At 40.2% G+C, this 15,126-nt stretch overlaps 1 long non-coding RNA gene across 9 annotated transcripts in view; it reads left to right on the top strand.

The window, feature by feature from the left end:
- LOC116069219 overlaps positions 1 to 15,126 on the top strand; it is an 80,987-nt gene that overhangs the window by 13,581 nt on the left and 52,280 nt on the right. For 3 of the 9 annotated variants that reach the window (XR_004109912.1, XR_004109925.1, XR_004109911.1), the window contains 4 exons: positions 2,938 to 3,005; positions 5,966 to 6,175; positions 6,793 to 6,912; positions 8,119 to 8,214. This is a non-coding gene — a long non-coding RNA (uncharacterized LOC116069219). Of the gene's footprint in view, positions 1 to 2,937; positions 3,006 to 4,240; positions 4,272 to 5,965; positions 6,176 to 6,792; positions 6,913 to 8,118; positions 8,215 to 15,126 lie in introns of those variants that run through there. The other 6 variants (XR_004109914.1, XR_004109913.1, XR_004109917.1 and 3 more) reach the window with 5 other exon arrangements.

Here is a 15,126-nt window from a genome sequence, read left to right as displayed (position 1 = left end):
CACAGAAGCAGCACCAATGCTCTCTTGGTTCACCAGTGTTCATACAACAGGAGGAGGCATATGACCTCCTGAGGCACTGTGTCTGTAACAGTGACTCCTATGGGGATAACCAATTTCAACATTTATTTCTCTTCCTCCTTTTCCTCCATCTGAAGCCCCTTGGGGGTGAGGGTATGCCCAGTGAAATTGGTTCTCTGGAGGCACTGGCAAAGATCGCGGGAAATCCAGTTATTTTCTCTAAGGGGACGCTTCCCAGGTGTGGAGGGGGCTCTCTTGTTTCCTGAAAGCGTTTATCCTAGTGTAAGGCACATCCCTGGGAATCAAAGAACCTTTGTTGATTCAGAGACTGATTGATTCTGGGGGACTTGAGTACATTTGTAAATATCCTTTGAGGATGATGCATCCCACTGGAATAAAGCACCTCATGTTTTATTCAGTTCTTCCCCAATATGCAAATGTGCAGGTGCCCCGATGGCATATAGATAACATCATTACACACACTCACATTCGCACACCAAAGAAAAGGCTGCGCACACAGAACACACAATTAGACGGAGATTGCCTTTGAGAAATCTATCGGGTTAACATGAGGATGATTGGCTCTGTGGGCAGACGCTGACGTCCGCATCTGCAGAACAGCCTTCTCTGCATCCTCAGGAAACAGCAGTCCTTGCTGCTGCCGCCGCCACTACCACCACCGCCGCCACCTCCGCAGCTAGATAGCCTGGGGCTGTAGGCACAAGGAGGCAAAGCCATTTTCCATCTTAGTACTGTGCTTCTAGACAGTGTGACCCTAAGCTAGTCAGAGGAACTTTAATGTGAACCAAAACAAAAGTAAAAACACAGAGGTAACTTGATTTAGAATGAAGTGTTCAACAAGATCATGAAATCATGTAAATGGTAGTAAGGCAAACTGCCATAGGCCCTGAGATGCAGGTTGGTTTCCTGGGGTCCCTGGCAAACTACAGTGGCCCAACCCTGCAGGGATAGAAAAAAATAAGACAGTGTAAAGTGATGGAATCAGATCACTTGGTCCATTTCAAATCGCTATAAAAAGCATATAATTAACTTTCACTATTTTACATCCCCTTACTATTCAGCAAACAGCTGTTGCCAAAGTTCTGAGGGAATCTCGATTTCCTCATCTTATGCCTCTTCCCCCAATAATTGTATGCTCCTGTCTCTGTCATCTAGGAAACGCTGCTGCCTTTGAATGCTGTTTATGAAGATGTGAGGAGTCGCTTTCATTCTTTCTTGCTCTTTTCATTGTATTACATTTCATTTGATCCTATTTATTTGTTTAAGTGTTTTTAAAATATCAAGATCATGTGTATAGATGCCCCAGACATGTGAATCAGAAAGTTCTCTTTAAAAGTTAAATTTTATGAAAATTAAAAATGTAACATAAAATTAAAAGTAATGTTTATTATCAAATATCATCAGCACACTTTAAAATCAAGAAGTATTGAAGTAAAATGAACATTAAATGCATTTAGCTGAGGTGAATTCCCTTTATGTTTTTAACTTTGTTTTAATTGCCTTCTTGAAATATATGTGATATATTCAACATTTAATGGTTAAAATATATTCAAAGTCTTCCCATTCTAGTCTCAGCTCTATTCTTTAGGTTTGACAGATGTGTGAACGCTTCAGGAGAGTCTAGCACATGTGGTCATAAGTCCATGTGTGTATAAGGTACATATGTATTCTGTAAGCATGGATATATCAGGATTATTGCACACATAAAAATGTATGCAAAAGACCACTCCACTTTTTATTCTTACTTTGGACTTTCTGGACTTCTTATGAGCTTTGTTCTTGTGTGCAGCCACATGATACTGTGTGAATGCCTCATAACCCATGTAGGTAATTTCTTGCTGACAAACGCAGGCTGCCATTCTCCATTACAAACACTCTTCACTGAACTGCCCTGTATATACATCTTTGTTCTCATGTGCAAATCTATCTACAGAGTAATGAGTTTTCAGCAGTGACTAGCAGGTGTACAAAATGCACTACACACCAGCAGTGTCCATGTGCAGATGGCTCCAGTTTCTACTGTCCCTCTTTACTGTCCTCAGCAGGACAATAGTGTCACCACTTTATCTGTGACACTTTGATAGATTTTTATTATGTTTTCTTCACACCTGTTTATACCTTGAGTAAAACTGAGCACCTCTTACGATTTTCACAGCCAACTGTACTTCCTTTTCCTAGAACTGCCTGACTTCCACATGTTTTATCATCATTATCATCACCATCACCATCATCATCATCACCATCATCATCATCATCATCATCCTCATCATCATCCTCCTCATCATCATCATCCTCATCCTCAATCATTATTGGTTTGCATGAGTTCTTCCTATACTATCAAAATTATTCTTCTGTTCATTAAAATGTTAAACTACAATTTCAAAATTTTATCTTAAGTTTATCTTAAAATTTTTGGCTTCCATAAATGTCTTTCCTAATTTGCTGTCTTTTGTGGAGTTGGTATTTTTCTTTGCCCCTGAGATTGTGTGTGGTTAGTGGGGCCTTTGTTCTCTGAGACTCTCGTCTTGGTTTCTTTAAGAATTTACATGGTTTCATCTTTATCTTTACATCCTTTATCTGCTTATAATTTATTCTGACCTAAAAGTTTAAGTATGGATCCAACTTAAATTTTTCCAGATGGTAACCCAATTTTTAAACAAAATTAATGAATAATTATCCCTTCTCACTGATATAAAATGGAGAATTTATCATAAAGTCATATGAATATCTTGGCCTATTTCTAAGCTTCCTTCTATCTCATTGACTGCCAGTTTATCCCAACACAGTAGCCAACATGTTATTATCAAAGCCTGGTAATACATTTTAATATTTGGCAATGGCAGTACTTCTTTTGCTGTGTTACATATTTTAATTTTCTTTTTTTTATATGAATTTCAGAATCAGTTTGGCTGTTTGAAGAAACAAACTTCACTGAAATTTTTCCCGGGAGCATGTTAATGTAGATGGTAAGGTCAAAAATAATTGATCATCACCTATGGGAGCTCATATGGTGTTACTATAGGTTTGCACAAGCTGTTGCATGCCAGCTGTAGAATGTCTAGATATGTTTACATGTGTGCACGCACACACATGCACACAGATGCTCACAGGTATGCACATACACACTAAATTCCTACTAAGTTTATTATTAGGTATGGTTCAGTCTTGAAACCAGTTGGAAATAACACTTTCACTTCTGTTAGGACTTGATTAGCTTCTTTCTTCTTTATGAGAAAGTTCCATCCTTCCCCTTTTACTGAGTGTCTTTGTCTGTGGTGGTTTTAGTTAAGTTTAATTCTGTCCTGCAAATGCTTAATAGAACATTTATGTTTGGTGGAGAAGAGAGGGGAGATGCTATTGATTTTCTTTCTTTAAAGAAACAGACCAGTTTGATATTTTGATATATTTCCTACTTCACCCATGTGTGTGTTGTAGGGGCAGATACTAATGATGGGTTTTTACTGTGGAGCCTTGGCTGGCATACAACTCACTTCCTAGTCAAGGATGGCCTAGGACTTGCCTGCTTCTGCCTCTGAATGCTGGAATTATAGATGAAGGCCCCACACCTAGATATTTTCAGGATTAACTGTACAAAATTGAGCCTAACAAATTCTTTTTAATTTCCTCTGTATCTTTGGTGTGGACTCTAACTATTTTTTTTTTTATTTTACCTGCTTATTCCTTTTTCTTTCCTTTTTTTCTTTCTTTGCTTCTTTTACTGGCAGTGTAAATACTTGTTTTCATGTGTCCTGCAAGATCATACCTCAGTCTCCTGTTTCTTTGCGTTTCTGTATCATTCTGTTGTGTTCTTATTTAACAAAGGCAAAGGCTTTATCCTTCATCGACATTTCTTTTTCTATGGTGCTAGAGAGCAAACTTTCTATATACCAGGCAAGCAGTCCATCACTGGGCTACATCTGTCCCAGTCCTTCTGTTTCATTCACATAGTAAATTTGTTTTAATTTTCAGGTCCTCTACCATCTTCTCTTCAATTACTCATCTTTAAAGGAAATGTTTTCATGTAATCCAACTGTTGGGGTTTGTTGGGAGATGTCAGGACGATGTATCTAGGTAGCTGCAAGAGTTTGGGTTTGGGTTCACCTTGGGGCAGATGCCAGAGTTCATCCTTCTCTGGTCATTGCTTCCAGAGTCTAGCTGTTTCTGTGTCTTCTCACACCTTCTTATCTCTCCCTACGACCAGACTTTGGTATGATGCCTGCAGCAGAGCCCTGACCTCACTGTCGTCCACTGAGATTTTGGATTTTATTCCTCAAATGTTTTAGAGGCAATATCTGTGAAGAAAAGCAAGTTCTGATTGATGATTCCACTTTAAACTGGCAGCACCTTTTCAGAACCTTCTAATTCTCTTTATATTAAACTTCTAAAAATTGATATCACTTTGAATGAAGGCTAATAAATAGTCACGAACAGAGTAAAAATTCTAGATCCACACTCCATGTTGCTCCCCATTCAGTGTCTAAATCAACATTTGACACATGACCCCTTGCTGTCTGTTAGGTGTTGAGTTAGTGAATGTGTGCTGGAAATGGGACCCAACAATTTCTAAACCAGAGATAGACTTTGGCTGCAACATTGGAACCATCATGAGTGCAGTGGGTAAATGGTACAAGGCTTGCAATCACATTCTATGTTTCTGCTGGGAAGTTTTCATCACACTTTGTCTTCTTGACCTCCAAAGCTATTTGAAATTGTGGCCTCTGGAAATATTCAATTAACTATATCTGATTGTATTATCTAAACATTTTTATTATTTTTTAAATGTTAGCACTCATATGAGGTCTAGAGATTAGCTAAATTGGAAGACTTTGAGAGCTTATTTAACCCATCTGTACCCTCAGGGGACAACTGTGGTTCATTAATTAAACAGGAATTTCTGAAGAGAATCCAGAGATAAATAAAATCTTACCCAAGGATGCAACATCTAAATGTAGTTTCTCCTATTTTGGGGATCTATCTTAGATAACCAAGGACACAAGTGGAGAAATAGGAGACCCTTGTCTTCCTTCAACATGATTATTGGATCTTTCTCAGACAGTTTGCCCAATGTCCTGGGCTGTATTTGAGAATGTGAACTTTCTCTGAAGAGGTTAAGTCTTTTTTTTGAAGAAACTTTTAGAAGAAACTTTCCTAGAAGGGGACGAGGTATTTTCAGGCCAATGAACACATACTGGTAATTAGAAGTGGATGAAGAGAAGGAGGAGAAGAGAAAAGGACTGTCTGGCTTCATAGGTTTCATTTGCATTTACTGTAGACATAATGTGTAACGTATATAATTAAAAGTTGTGATAAGAAGAAATGTAAAGTAGGTGTCTGCTTTTGTTAAACTCTAGGAGTAGTAGTTTTTAAAAAAGTATTTCAATATGATATTTAAAGTTTTAAGAGACAAAAAACTCTACAATCTTGTTTTCTCTCTAGAATAGACTAAATTCTTACATTTTTGTTACAAAAAGACAAGCATTCAAACAGCTTCACACTTATTATGCTGTCTACCAAATATAGTGCCACGAAATTCATAGAATCTGTGTGCTGACAGCTCTTTTGAGTAGCACAAATAACTCTGGATCCTTAGACTCATGCAAATCCAGCTCTGCAAGCAGAGCTGTTGACTCATGCAACACAGTGGGGGCATTCTGGTTCCTGGTATAAAACTGTGGGTCCTCAGTGGGATCTAATTAAATCAGTTTTTTTTCTTCGCTAACATCTACAAGACAATGATTTTCCTTTCCATATATAGAAAAGAACAGAGTAAAATTTCACAGTAAAACTCCTTAAGTATGAATCGGTTGTACATGAATTCTCACCTCCAACATTTTTTTTTAATGTTTCAAAACAGCTGAAAAGTGAACTGCTCAGCTATTTGCCTCCCTTCTCTGATCCCTCCCCCCTAAAACTTTATCATATGCAGAAAGAAAAACGCAGCCCTTTCTTGGGTTTGAAATGGATAGGAATGAGCATGTGGAAAGGTCAAGCTGTGAACAGGACCCTGAGCTCCCCATCCTGATGAATCAAGTGCTGAAAAGAGAGATACTACACCATGAGAAGAGAGGGAGAAACTCACACCCACCAAAGAAGAATAGAGAAAGACACAACACTGAGCAGAGAATGCTACATGAAGGTCATGTGTCAGCACACATATTTTAATAATTGGAAAACTAAGACATTAAAAAGATTCAAAGCTGGGCAGTGGGGGCATATGCCTTTAATCCCAGCACTTGAGAGGCAGAGGCAGGTGGATTTCTAAGTTTGAGGCCAGCCTGGTCTACAGAGTGATTTCCAGGACAGCCCAAGGATTCACAGAGAAAACCTGTCTCCAACACCTCCCTATCCCCCCCAAAAAGGAATTCAAGTCATGTCTGAGATGTGCAAGTCATGAATGGTAAGGACAGAGCCTGCTGGCACCTTGCTGCTGAGGGCTCATTCCTACCAGGCCCTCTGTCCTGGGGAAGAAGAGCTTACTGGTACTCTCACAAGGCTCTTACGCTTTCCGTAGTTGGCTTTTCTTGTGTTTAAAACACCCTTGCTATAGAAAACCAGCTTGGTTTGGGGCAAGTTTGATTACAGCAGGAAAAAGTGCTGACTGTCCAATATGCAAATGAAATTAAAGGCCACCCAGGGATGGAGGAGCCCTACAGGAATGCTGTATTGACTGCTGAAAATTTACTCAAATAACAGCTATTTTTTTAAAAAAAAATAAGTAAATTGAGTTACAATCTCCTTTGTTCTTCCCTGTAGGAGTCACATGCCTTTGTCTCTAATTTCATATCATCGTCAGAGAGGAGCGCTGGGCATTATTTATGGGTGGAATATCAAATGAAGGTGGCTGTGCTGAAAAACTAGAATTCAATTAATCATGTAATGTATGATATTGGCCATTTACCTTTTAAGTGTTTCTTTGAGTGGAATATTTTTGCTAGTACAGAGTATAAAAAATTATTCTATGTGCTTTCTGTAGTAACTTCTAGAGTATTGTATATCCACATCCCCTCCCCCAAGGAAATCTGAAACAGTAAGGTGTGGTGAGAAGTATATAGCTTTAGAGAGATGCTATCTTTAAAGGAGCTGACATCCAGTGGTTCTATTCGAGCATCCCAAGCCCCTCTTATCAGGTGCTGAGGTTAGGATATGAAATGTCCCCCACACTCATGGATTGAAACATTTGAATCCAAGCTTGTGGCACTTTATGAGTTGGGGAACCTTTAGGAGGTATAGGGCCTTGCCTTGGGAAGTGAGTTGCTAGGAGGTGTTCAAATGGATTTATATCCTCACCTTGCTCCCAGCTCTCTCTCTGTTTTCTGTTCCACCCAAACAAGCTGTTCCATGTCTGTGCCTACCCCAGTGATGTGCCTCTTTAAACCATTGAAAGTATGTTCTTCCTCTACAAAGCTTTGCCAAGCAATTCAGAATATAGCTAAAACCACTGGGTCCACTATTTTTTGGGGGAGGGGGACTCTATTGTTTAGAGTAGGGAGTACTGTAGCATTGGCAAATCAGAAAAGGAGTGGATTTGGTGCATGGGTGTGGGTTTGGGGGCTATATCTAGTGATGTCCTTTTTATTAACTGATATCAAGGCAGTTTAGGACACTCCATGTAAGAGAGAGGGAACTGTGAAAGACTTAACCAAAGGGTCTTTCAGACCGTATTCACTCTCAGGATAACCTAAGAAACCATTAATGTGGTAAATGAATTAATTATTTCTTGAAGGAAAAGTCCTGTTTGCCTTTCCAAGGTCCCATCTGGTCACATTTCTTAATAACCCATAATGGGGACTAAATTTCAATGGAAATTTTACAGGGTTATGTTCAAACAATAGCTAGTTAGAGATTTGAGCAGGTGCTGAGAAGATGAACCTGCAGGCATGAGGCTAAAGGAGAAATTTTAATCTAATTAGGATCCTGTTAACTCCAGAAGTGGGTAGTATCTTGGATCCTTGGGTTCTTTACCCTTATATCTTCTAGAGATGGAAAAATTCAATCAGGGAAGTAGGAAGTTCATCACAGGTCATCCAACCCTCTTATGATGACCATGGGCACAAAACAGTTGTTCCTTCTGGTCCACAGATGAGGCCTGGTCATCCTTCTTTAGGATCAAGGAAGCTCACTCCTAATCCCTTGCTTAATCTTCATAAGCCTCAATTCTGGAACAAGATGCTCAAGGTATGTCTCTGTGTTGAAATTAGTAAAATAGACATAATGTCAGCCACCTCCCAGGATCTAAGGGGGATTAAATGAGGCTTTCAGGACAGGAGTCCTAATCATGGAGCAGTTGTTCAATTGTAAGAAATTTCTCTTAAGAGATACTAGAAAATATGACAGTGAACATTTTGGGCATGGTTCATGTAACATGGATTGTGCTGAGTGCTCCCATGTAGGAACACGGTGATTCTTTGGCCATTTCCTTAGGAGATGAGCACAGATTCAGAACTTCAGAAATGCACTTCTGAACCAAGTGCCTGGGTTCAGGATATGTGTATAGACATCACTTCTATGGACATGAGATAGTACCCTTCAGGACTTATCACCAAATTGTTCACTGGATACCAATGAGCAGAAAGGCTGGAGAGATGGTTCAGTGGTTAAGAGCTCTGGGTACTCTTCCAGAGGATCCAGATTCAATTCCCAGCATTCAAATAGCAGTTCACAACCATCTATAACTCCAGTTTCAGGGAATCCAATGCCTTCTTCTGGCCTCTGGAAATACCAGGCAAGCATGTGGTGGAAAGACATACATGTAGGCAAAGCACCCATACACATAACAATAAGAGTAATATTTAAAAAGGAGTAAGATATAAACCCACAGTTACTATCTTGATCTGAAGCCTTCTACTTTAAGCAGTAAGTGCTCACAACCATGGCAAAATGCACCAAAGCTTACTGTTATTCTCACTTCTGACAACTATTTAATCCTCCATGAACTCTGTCTGAGGCTTTGGAGTAGGTGGGCATTTAGACTCATAGTCTTAGGGCTAACTCAAGACCTTTCTGAAGGTGGCATCCATGCTCTACATAACAAGAACCATCTGCCAATCTTGAGAACCCCCCCCATCTCTTGTTCATCTGCTCCTTTGCTTTCAGTGTGCCTCTTCAGCTTATTGCACTCACCATCCCCCTCCTTTTAAAGTCTCCCTTCCTAGTCTCAGCTTCCTGAGCCTCCCCAGCTTCAAATCCAATCACTCCCCATTTTTCTCATAGTATTTCTGCTCTTCTTTTATAGTATGTAACTCAAAATATTTTTGTGTAAATAATTTGATAGTTACTTTTCCAATCAGACTTAGTACCATGAGGCAAAGATCAGATCATTCATGTTTGTGTCATGTGGTGCTCAATAGTTATATGGTAACTGAATGAACACGTTTATTTCTTAATGCTCAAATAATATGAAATTCACCCTCTTTTCTCTTCCTTGAGAAAGCTAGGACTTTTGGTCTACATATAAAAAAATGGAGAAGCAAGTTTGTTGATCATGCAAGCATTCAGGAGTTTGACAATAAGTCAGTGAGCACTTCTTTAGCAATTTCCTGAGACACTTAAAAGTCCCATAGGCTCATGTTTGAGGACTTGTCCTGTAATTTAAATCCTGTCCTTGCTGATGTCTTTGGAAACCTTTTTGTCCATTTTCAAAGGCCACTAACTTTTATACTGGAGCTCTGCTTATGGTGTGAGCCCCTTTGATGCTATTATCACTTTCTGCTGAGTGCTGACCTAGAGCAGGAGTTCTGCCATTCCTTTGTACTGATTGGAACTTCATGGAGCCTAGCTCCTTTGCAGCTTTGTAGGAAGACAATTGTGGTTCGAAGCACCTTCCCTAGAATCATTAAGCAACAAATTTGCTTGGAAATTTCTTTCATTGTGTCTCAGTGGAGATGAAATATGGTCACTTGCTAGACAGAAAACAACAATAAAAGGAAAGCAAAATCTCCCTAAGTGCTCCCTAAAATAAGGAAATCTGATATGCAGACTGTGAGCTGATGTGATTATGAAGTCTCAGCTCTAAGCTGTACCAGATGGGAGTCCTCACTCTGTCTGCAGTGATAAGGTGAATGGTTTCCTCAAGGGACTTGAGTGGAGAATTGCTGAGTTGACAGCATCCTGCCAAGCAGCTGGCTACTGACAGGGTCTAAGCATGTGGGGATGTCAGAATATGAGCTTCTTCCTTTGTCACTCTAGGACAATGAGATGGAAACGGCTCATCCTGAGTATCGACTGGAGTATTGGCAGGATGACTGGGGTGCAGCTCAATGGTAGAATACTTATCTAGCATGCACTAGGTCCTGGGTTTGATCTTTAGCATAGAAAGGGTAGGAGAAGAGGCATGTAAGGAATGAGAATCCACTCCTCCTTCTGATCACTGACTGGGAACCTGGTGTGTGGAATCCACTGTTCTGGCTGCCAACACATGAGCCCACGTTAGAAATGGCTTCTGCCCTCACAAAGCTTTGTGAAGGAGGTGAGTGCTGAAAAGATAAGCTTTATGAAATGTTATTATGAGCAAGTAAAACTTTGGGGTGCCAGGTATCAAAGAAAATACTTGAAAAATTAGTTAAGTGTTAAAAAGATGTAAGGCTAGAGAGGAAAAAAAAAAGGGATGGCTACCACAGAGAACACAGTATTAGGATTTTTTTTCACCTCCTCACTCCACACACAAGCCCTCTGCTCCATGCCTGTGGAAGTCATGGCTACCTGCATGCACTTCCCTTGTTTTACTCTTTGCTTCTTCTCTACTGGATTCCCCTGGTTATATTCTAGTGTTCCTGAAGATGCTTGAGGATTCATGCAGGACAGACTAAACCTCATCTAAAGGTTGTACAGAAGCACCAGGAATAGAAAAGCAGATTTGCTTACAGGAAGTTTGGTTTATGGTTTGCGAGGGTGAACTGGGAAATGCAGCCTGCCTACAAGGCTGACACAAGACAAATAGAATTGTCCATCTAGAGGTGATGAGGGCCTATACCACAGAGACAACAATGTTCAGGGAGAGCAGAGTGTGGGTGTGGCAGGATTGAGGAGATGAGGGCAAGAACAAAACCTAATTGGTTGCTGAGACACTTCTGTATTCTGATTGGTTTGTAAATGGTTGTAACAAACACTACTGAAGAGAGTAGATTCATACAGGCTGGTAGTTGGCTTAGGATTTAATGTTGAAACTACACATTTGTCACCAGATGGAAATATTTTGGGGAGGTGATGGAAATTTTAGGCTTTTATGTAATATGAAGATTTGGGACTCAAGAGACAGGGTCAGGACCTTTACCAGTTGAGATGAGGTAGGTTTTGAAAAGCATCCCCATGGCTTAAAGTAGTGAAAGGCATACTCTCATCTGCACAGGTCTGCCCAGAGTCTTAGCCTATGGCTGTTATTTAGAGTTCCAAGCTGAGAGAGAAGCCCTCTGTTTCAAAAGATGATGACTATTGTGCTAGAGGGATAAAAGAAGTCAGCAGTCTTGTTTGGCAGCTGTTTTCTCAAGAAGAGACAGGGAACTTCTGTGAAGATTAGTCAGTAGCTGCACTTGGTGGGGAAGCAGGGATCTCCTTCCTCCTGTAGAGAAGAAGAGTTGGAAGTGGTTGGCTAAAAGCAACAGTGGGTTCAAAACTAAAAATGAAAGAATTGAGGGAAGTAGGGTGTGGCAGTAGATAATGGTGGAAAGTGTAGGTAACTCTGATAAACTGGCCAGCTCACTAAGCTAGACTAGGGTGAGAAGACATTGTTTTCCACATCTCTTCAAGAGGTCATGCAATATAAGCCCAGGGTCCAGGAGATTACCCTGGTGCTAAGGACTGGTTTCTCTTTGCATCTGAATGGGTATAGGAGGAAGGGAGATGTAAATGGAAGAAGGGAAGGGAAGTAGATGACTGTCAAAGACATTAGAAGGAAGAGCAATGGCTACAGAGGAAGAAGGAAAAGAAAACCAAAAACTAAAATGTACAAAGGAAAGGACTTCCCAGACCTTATGGATTTGAGCACTTGTAGTTCTTAAGTGGCCCCTTTAGAAGGTTAGACACTGAGCATTCCACTTTCCTTTGTTTATATTTATAAACCATAAAGTCAAGCTCAGATTTCTGTTAAAAAAGCACTTCTAGAAAGCAGTGAGATCTTATCTTTAATTTTCTATAGATCAGCCTTGCAGTCTTTTGAAGTATTTACAGTTTTAATACATAACCATAAATGCCCCAAACGAGGAATATCATACCTTTCGATTACTGTTATTACTTTATTGCTCATCACAGCCATAAATTAGCAACGTCCTCCGGCATTGCCAAGAGAGCCCTGAATTAGGTTACACAGTGAACACACAAGAACCCATTAAAGCTTCCCTGCTTCGTAAAGGCCTCTACAGTTTGCCAGTGTGCCCCATAAGTGTTTCAATTAGGGAACTACCTGACTGCTCGGTAATAGCTCTCCCATTTGAGATAAGCTTGCATACGGAGAAAGAAAAGTAAGATTAAAAGAAAAAAATTGGAATACAAAACATTAAAAATGAAATTGCTATGAAAGGGAAAGAGGGGATTTAAGTGATGCATATTAAAGCCATTTAAATTGCATAACTCTATTGGATGATGTGAGCTGATGTGAACACACATGTATCTCTCTCAGGATGTATAGCTCAACTATTTGGGTTGGCATTGTATGTTTCACTCCAGAAAGGGTCTAGTACCATCTTTCATGGTATTAATGAAATTCTTGGTCACATGACAAATTATTAATTTCAATTTTGAATATTTATGAGTTTCAACTTAGTTCTTTGGAATAGATATAAAATATATGAAAAATAATATTCTAACCATGTATTTACTGTTTTAATTCCTTTAAACCTAATTCTTTTTTAGCACTTATCTTTTTTGTTGTTGGAGAGGTGTGCCACCATACATGTGTGGAAATCAGGGGTCAACTTTCTTCAGTCAGTTCTCTCCTTCAATCATGTGGATCCCAGAGATAGAATTCAGGTCTTCAGTCTCAGGGACAAGCACTTTCTGAACCACTTTATCCCCAGGCCTCTTTTAATTTTTAAAGACCCATTTCACTAATGCATGATTGTGCATGTTTATGAGATGCCAGGTGCTACTTTAAGACAAGCATACAATATACACTAACCAAGTCAGGCTAATTGATATTTCTCTGCCCTCATCATTCCTTGGTATTTGAATCCCTGAAACTTTATTCATTTAGTTTCAAAACATAAGTTAAATGCCATAATGCACTATATTTACTACTTATATCTGGCCATGTCTGGGTACCATGACTTCCTCCTGTTTCCACTCTCTGCAATCCTTCCCCATTTCTATTGATCATCTCTGTAAATTCAGTTTACTTTTTAAGCACCCAGTAATGAGAGAGATTATGCACTAGTTTCTTTTGTGCATCCAACATATTCATGCTATATAATGTCCCCCATAAATAACAAGATTCCATACTTTGGTGGATGAATACTATTCCATACTTTGTTCATGGTTTTCCTCATTTGAACCTTGTAGACATCAGGTTGGTTCCACACTTTAGTTGTAACTACTTAATGGATTAATGCAGGAATATACTTGTCTCTCTTATGTTGATGTCTTTTTCTCCATATAGATATCCAACTGTAGGACAGTGATTTATTTTATTTTTTATTTAAATGTAGTTTGTATGTCTATGTGGGTGCATGCTGCTTATGTGCAGATGCCTGGAGAGGCCAGAAGATGATTTCAGGTCCCCTAGAACTGGAGGTACATGTGATTGTATGAGTGCTAAAATGCAAACTCTGGTCCTCTGTAAGAACAAATGCTCTTGGCTACTGAGCCATCTCTCCAGGCCCTACCCCCACGTTTGGTTTCTTATTCCCAGAATTACTGCTGATGCTAATATCTTAAAGTATTTTATGCATGTGTTTGTGTGTGTGTGTGTGTGTGTGTGTGTTTGTGTGTGTGTGTATATACATGCATGTCTATTTGGTTCTGAGTCTTAAATACACCTAGGTATTCAGTTCAGTTTGACTAGAGTCTATGGTGTTATTTTTGACTCTGTACTGTATTTCTTTGGCCCATGTGCTTTTTTTATGCCACACCATTTCAATTTGTCAAATCATTTAAAATTACACAACCAAAAAGAAAGTGAAGATAACGATGATGGTAGTAGGAAAGCACTGAAAAGAAATTCCACATGGACTATATCTTTAAGATTGTACATCAGTTCTGCACCCCATTTTTTAAAACCGTTTTTGGTTCTCTGGAGTCTAACTTGTTGAGTTCTTTGTATATATTGTATATTAGCCCTCTATTGGATGTAGGGCTGATAACGATTTGAAGTTCTTGTCATACAGATCTTTCACTTGCTTAGTTAGAGTCACACCAACGTATTTTATATTATTTGTAGTTATTTACACAGTGGAGTACTTCTCAGCTATTACAAACAATGAAATGGGAAATGGATGGAACTAGAACATATCATCCTGAGTGAGGTAACCCAGTCACAAAAGAACACACATGGTATGCACTCACTGTTAAGTGGATATTAGCCCAGAAGCTCGGGATACCCAAGATACAATTCACAGACCACATGAAGCTCAAGAAGAAGGAAGACGACGACTCCCAGGGGAGCCGCAGGGCAGCAGGGACACAATCCTCTCAGCTTCCGAGTGACATGGGAGGTTCAGCGTCCTCCTCTGCCCCTTCCCTGCAAGTGGAGGGCCTGCCTCCAGAGAGCACATTAAGCCAGAGACCCAGGCGGCATCCACCATTTTCTCTCGGGTGAGGTTCTGAGACTCAAGCTGCCAGCCCAGAGGAGCCTTAGGCCAGAGACCCGGGCGGGATCCACCATTTTCTCTCGGGTGAGTTTCTGAGACCTGAGCAGCCAGCCTCGAGCCACAGGCCCCATGACTCCCAGGGGAGCCACAGGGCGGCAGGGACACGATCCTCTCAGCTTCCGAGTGACAGAGGGGGTCCAGCGTCCTCCTCTGCCCCTTCCCTGCAAGTGGAGGGCCTACCTCCAGAGAGCTCATTAAGCCAGAGACCCTGGCAGGATCCGCTGTTTTCTCTCGGGTGAGTTTCTGAGACTGGAGCAGCCAGCCCGGAGGCGCCTTAGGCCAGAGACCTGGG

Source organism: Mastomys coucha, unplaced genomic scaffold (genome assembly GCF_008632895.1).
Source record: "Mastomys coucha isolate ucsf_1 unplaced genomic scaffold, UCSF_Mcou_1 pScaffold1, whole genome shotgun sequence".
Lineage (NCBI taxonomy): Eukaryota > Metazoa > Chordata > Mammalia > Rodentia > Muridae > Mastomys > Mastomys coucha.
This window is presented reverse-complemented; position numbering and strand designations above follow the sequence as displayed.